The following is a 6141-nucleotide window of genomic DNA, read 5'->3' as shown; positions in this document are numbered from 1 at the left end:
AAGGATGAATGCAGAGAGGGATGCAAATATATATATACGTATGAATATTAACTGTAAAAGTCACTAAACAAAACTATTTCAGTAATACCTAAAGTACATAAAGTAAGAAAGTTTAAATATTTGACTTTAATGGCGTGTAACTTGATGTTGCTTGGATGAACAACATTAGCTGGCTGAATACTGATTCTTAATAAACAAACTAATGATTCTTAATAAACAAACTAATGATTCTTAATAAACAAACTAATGATTTAGTTTCCTGGAAATGAAAGAGTAAGCTTTCTTTTATTCTCTGCTAGAGGCTGAAGTGGAGATGAAGGTGTTTTTGTAAAGCTTAACTTCTTTCCCTGCAAGTTTGAAGAATGAGAGTTTCTTTCAACTTAATGTTTTTAGAGTATTGTAACTTAACGTGTAACAAAATATGTAATTTCTTAAATTTTAAGACACATCCATTTTTAACTTGCTCAATCCTCATGTTCTTACCCTCATCGACACTTTGTAATGAGTGGATAGCTGGTAGGTCTGCTGCCAGTGAGCAGATAGATAATGAATCTCCTACCTGTGAGTGCGTGCCTATGTGTATACATGCATTTTTATTAACCAGGAGGGGATTTTTTTCTTTTTAGCAGCAAAAAGTTTACCTGGTTTCGTGGCATTTTTAAATACCGCCTTGTCCTTACAACTTCTTGCGCAAAACAGGGCACGAATTACTGGAACTGTCAAGTCTGATCCTACTACTGTCTGTGTAGATCATCTCACTGATGCTGATGAAAGAATAGACTGAAGAAAATATTCATGTTAGTTTTCAGAAACACAAATTATCAAAGTCATTCATTTCAGTACTAATAATAGTTTGTGCTGTGATATGGGAGCTCATTAGTAGCAAACGGCTGCAGAGAAGAAATACCACAGCGTACTCCTAAGTGGAAAAACAATTATGAGTCATCGCTGTGACGAAGCTGAGAGAAAAAACTGTGATTCTGAAATGTATTAGGAAAGGCTCTTGCTGCAAAGACGTTTAATATCAGTATGATCTTAGCCAGGAGCTCCCTTCCAATCTTAGGTTCCTAATTAAACATTATTTCTGCATGTCCCCTCTATTCCCATGCAAGATATTCCCAAGGGAGAAGGATGTGACGACGTTGTCCCATTTTCTTTGTATCCCCCACGTCTTTAAGTACTCGTTCCTTCAAGATTTGCTCTAACACCCTTACACGAGTGTATCAAACACCCATCACACAAGTTTATCATGTTACCACGCAGCTTCAAACAAATCTACAAATGTAATTAAACTTGTCAACTGATGCTGATATAACTACCACACTCTTTCAGCCCTGGAAAAAAAAACAAAAAACAAACAAACTGAGATTTTTTTAGTTTATCTTAAATAAGTTCCAAAAAAACCACGAGCTCAAACACATTTCTGACACTCCTCTACCAGAAGGCACCAGGAGGTCTGACCCTCCTGGGCGGGAAGGCTGCCAGGCACAAGTCACCTCCCGAAGCCCCCGCACGCCGCCGAGCCTTTTCTCCGTTTCACAGATTTACCACCTAAATTTCCGTCTGAGCCCACCCTCGTTCTCCCAGCTCACGTTTGCACTGGAGCGTAGGCCAGGATTTCATCCCTTGGGCTTGTTTCACACTGCAGAACAACCGCCCTTCGCTTTGTGTTTGGTCACTGCATCTAACTGTGCACGGCCTGACCGTGGGTAAGTGCCTTCGATGTGTTACTGGGCTGGTTTGGGCTCTGTCAGGGTCTCAGACAGCATCACGCTGGCTTCTCCAGGGGTCTGGAGGTTACATGATGCCAAAATAAGTTACTATTAAAATAGTTTTAATAATAAAAAAAGAAGAAGAAAAAAAAAAAAACCAACACCGCCAAAAGAAGTTACTATTAAAACACAGTCATGAGGCTATACTTAAAAAGTAAAAAGACCCAAACAAAAAAAACACCACCGCAAAACACCCAAAACAACCAAAAACCAAATTCAAACAATATTTTGAGATAAATTCTTTTTTGGCAATTATTTGATAAAATCATTTGCATAGAAAGCGTCTGGGTATTTTAACTTTCCCTGCAGTCTGTGTTCCTTATTATGCTTTAACTAACAAAAACCACAATATCGAGCAAAAAAAGCCCAACAGAATTTTTTACTCTTTCGGTGAAAATCAACAATAAAAATATCTTAACACACAAAGCAGCCGCTTCGGAGGAGCAGCCGAAGGGAAGGGGAGGCTCCTCGTGGAAGCGCCCGAGCCGACTATACAGAGGTATCATTTTTAATCAAACCAGGACCTTTTTTTTTTTTTTTTTCTTTCCTTTTTCCCTTATCTGACCAGACCCCAGCTGTGTGACACCCGTTAGGTGCCTGCTGGAGCACCCACATCCCCTCCGCTCCTGTGGGTCCCTCGGGGATGGCTGTGACATAGCACTTGGCTTTAGTGGGCAGAAACTACTAATGCTTCACCCAAGCGGAGCTGAGCAACTCTCATTTGCTACTCCATCAGTCATCAATACGATTATTTTATTTCAATTAACTTTACTGTAGAAGGAAACGCACATCAAACAGGCCATTTAAACATATTATATTAATATAGGAAAAATACATCTATTTTTTTCCCAAACACAAAACCAAATATGAAGTCTGGGGTCATTTTTTTCCTCAAACAGAATTCCTTTTCCCCCTGCCAAGAGTTCCCAGCCCTGTGGTTTTGTTTCAGTTTGTTGTTGTAGCCATACATATATATTTTTGGATTCTCCCTCACTTGTGGCAGTTAAATTAGAAGCATGACGAAAGGGTTTCCTCAATTATTTTGGGGGCTGCTTTTTTTTTTTTTTTTAAATGAGACACACTCAAAGCAGAAACTAAGGCATACTATGAACCATAATTTTTAAGTTTAAAAACCAGAAGAGTGTTCCCCAGAAGATAAAGCTGTAGCTCAAGTGAAAAATCTCCCAACAGGAGTAGCATCAGAAATTTCACTGCCCCAGGCTGTGCTCTGCAGAAATAAATTTTCTGCCATCCTGCCCAAAGCAGCTGCTGTCACTGACTTTTTTCTGTTCCCATCCGATGCCTTTCGCCACCTCAGGGCAGCTGCTGGCCCTGACTGTCCGTTTGTGCCAGTCCTGCTGATCGATGAACAACAAATGGAGAGCACGAGTGTGTACCTACAACGTGGTGTCGTCTTATTCAGGCTGCAAACCCCAAGCACAACCAAGAGACTCAGAAATTAGCAGGAAAAAATAACGTAAGGATTATTTTTATCTCGTAACTTCTGAAACGATCTCATTCTCTAGTTCAGACATTTGTAACGTTTACGATCAGTGAAACTGGTATTTTTTTAGTTTAAAGCAACAACTCTTGCTGCCAAAATCAGCACACAGTGCTCTGTTTACTGCTGAACGTGGCAGTTTTCATTTTGACAATTCTCATTACTTCACCATAAAGCTCACAGTATTTTACACTTTTCTCCAAGCCCAAATTCCTGAATTCATGTGATTACATGACAATGTCAGCTTCCCCTTTATCACATAAAAACACAGAATGAACTTGAAAGGATCCCCCCTGAAGGCTAGACATTGAGACACCCTGGTGGTTTCATACCCTTAACAGTATGATTTTTTTTTTTTAATTTAATTTGGGGAGTGGGGGGGGGGGGGGGGGGAAAAAGGCTAACTCATCATCTTGGAATGTGCGGGAATGCCAAGGGATGGTTCTGATAGTTCTTGGTTACCTTACAGATGAAGGAAAATCCTTTGGTATCAGACTTACCTGCACTAGGGTTAAAAGAGTTGCTAAAAGAAGAGGATGCCCCTTCTAGGCAGGTTTAAAGACAGCGCACAAGCGTGACGGGGAAGGTCGTGACATCTGCTACCACACAGGCGTGAAGCAGCAGCGACGTCTTCGCCAGCACCTGATGGGACCTGCAGAGGCAACAGCGCGGGAGTTTCCTGAGAAGCACAACTCACAAAACCAGCTTGCCAGAATCTTTGCATGCCCAGGAGCAAGCGGATCGCCCCTTCCCTCTGTGGGAGCACCCATACGGCTCCCCCGTGACACAGGCACCCGCTGTCGCATAAAGGCCCCCCAAAACCTTCTGGGACTGGATGAGATTTACCTGCCGTTAGGCAATAGCTACTGTGGGGATGAAGGTGAGACAAGGGGGAAATTTATGTGGTAAATTTGCAACGTTTCCTTGGGAAAACAGGCCAGATTTGGAGGACACACGAACCACACTGCAGCAGCAGCCGCCCGAGTTTTAATTTAATTTCTAATTTAACGCGCTTTTAACGAGTTCTCCAGCTACCGGGCTGTAACTAGGGAGGGAATTTCTTCACATTTTCACACAGGGAATTTGTACCAAAGTCCAGCTAAACTTATCTTTTATCATGCGCGACGTCGATAAAACAACTTTGCGATTAGGGTTGATGCTCCACACCCCCCGGGAACCGGAGCCCCGCTCTCGTTTTCACCACCCGCACCGAGCTCTCACCACCTGACAGAAAAAGCCTCTCCCGCGGGGGTTGGGGGGGCAGCAGAGGCAGTTTTAGGGTGGGAATGAGGCGATGAGCGGGAGTGCTCCTGCCCTCACCTCTCTGCCCGCTCTGAAGGGGCGAAGCCGCGGCGGGGGGGGGGCGGCGGGAACGGCCGTTGAGGGGGGGGAAGCGCGAGAGTGAAGCGGGAAGGGGCGGAACTGCGGCAAATCTCAGCCAATCAGCGGCGGGATCGCGGCTCGGCCCCTGCTGCCCGGAGTCGGGGAACCCCGTGGGTAACGGTTTCCCGCTCTCAGGGGCCCCGCGCGCCCCCTCAGGCGGGGAGGGGGGGGGGGAGGCGCCCCCTCCCCGGCTCTCACTCACCTCATGAGGAAGGAAGCGGAGGGGAAGCGGCGCCAAGTGGAAGGGGGAGATAAGGGCCGAGAAAAGTAAAAGAAGGAGCTTACAAAAGACAAAAAGCTCCGAGAGGAGGAGAAGGAGGACGGAGCAGGAGGGAGGAAGCAGCCCGGCCGCCCGCCAGCAGAGCTTCCCCTCACTGCGACAAAATGGAGGACAGCAGAGCCCCAGGGATTCCGCTGGAGACAGCAGTCTGGGCGCTTGTAGCCTTTGGAGAGCGGCAGGCTTCCTTCTGTCCCCGCCCGGCAGCCGCCGAGGCGGGGAGCGAGCACGTCTTGCAGCCCTTGTGGAGCATCTCGCCTCCGGGAGCTGGACAGATGACTCCTGCAGCACCAGAGATGTGTTTAAACCAGAGAAAAACTGCCAGGCTGGGGCAGGGAGAAGGGTGGTTTATGACAGGCCACGACAAGCTGCTCGCCTTCAACAGTGAGCTCAGGAGCCCTTCAGCCCACGCCTCGAGTTCTTTCTGATTTTGAAGACGTGCCTACACAGCACTGAATTTCCTCTCATCTCCTTTGCCATGCGTGTACCAGAATGGAACAGCCTGGTTTCACTTAAAAGCACCAGTATCCCCACAAAAGGTAGACTAAACTTCTGATAAAAACAATCCTAAAGCTCAGGCTCACTGTTTGGTCTCACTCCCGTGGGCAAATATGTGCGTGGGGATTGAGTGGCCCAATGCAGGGCTTTAGAGGGAAAGGCAATTCCTCCTCACACTTGAAAAAAAAAAAAAAGAATCCCAGAAAACCACCACCCATTTCTTGGCTAATCGCTCATCTAGTAGAAAAGCCTGTTTAGTTACTAGCTTTCTCAAGTGCATCCAGGGGATTTTTGCCAAGAATGCTGGACTAATCCCAAAATAAAAACACAATGCTATGTCTAGCTGGATAGGAGAAGCAGCTTTTTTTAAACATTGTTCTTGAATGAGGAGTAATTCCCACAGACAGAGGCAGCTACTTTGAAAGGACAGCATTAGACTTGCAGCTCGGGCTGCCGGGCACAGCAAGTCAGCATTTATGAAAAGCAAAATATAAACAGGCTCTTGATTTTCATTTTTAAGACTCAGCCAGACTTGCCTAGCTCAGCTACACTCGAATCGCGCTGATTTCTACAGCATGCAAAAGCCCTGTCAGCTCCAACACTCTTTCTACACAAAACTCATCTAAGGCAACTATCCAGACATCATCACTTTGGGTTTTCCAAAGCATCCTCGACAGTGACAACATTACCAGGAGCATCATAAAGTCCAA

The 6141-nt window shown here is 45.4% G+C and overlaps 1 long non-coding RNA gene across 2 annotated transcripts; it reads right to left on the bottom strand.

The window, feature by feature from the left end:
• Window positions 1-647: 647 nt before the first annotated feature.
• LOC141971685 (uncharacterized) lies at window positions 648-5092 on the bottom strand. 2 transcript variants are annotated; one of them, XR_012635305.1, is made up of 3 exons: window positions 4859-5092; window positions 3774-3925; window positions 648-780 (listed from the first exon to the last, which is right to left on the bottom strand). It is a non-coding gene; the product is annotated as an uncharacterized LOC141971685 (long non-coding RNA). The 2 variants fall into 2 exon arrangements; XR_012635306.1 differs by lacking the exon at window positions 648-780 and adding an exon at window positions 2386-3196.
• Between the last annotated feature and the right edge of the window lie 1049 nt (window positions 5093-6141).

This window comes from Athene noctua, chromosome 29 (genome assembly GCF_965140245.1).
Source record: "Athene noctua chromosome 29, bAthNoc1.hap1.1, whole genome shotgun sequence".
Classification (NCBI taxonomy): domain Eukaryota; kingdom Metazoa; phylum Chordata; class Aves; order Strigiformes; family Strigidae; genus Athene; species Athene noctua.
This window is presented reverse-complemented; position numbering and strand designations above follow the sequence as displayed.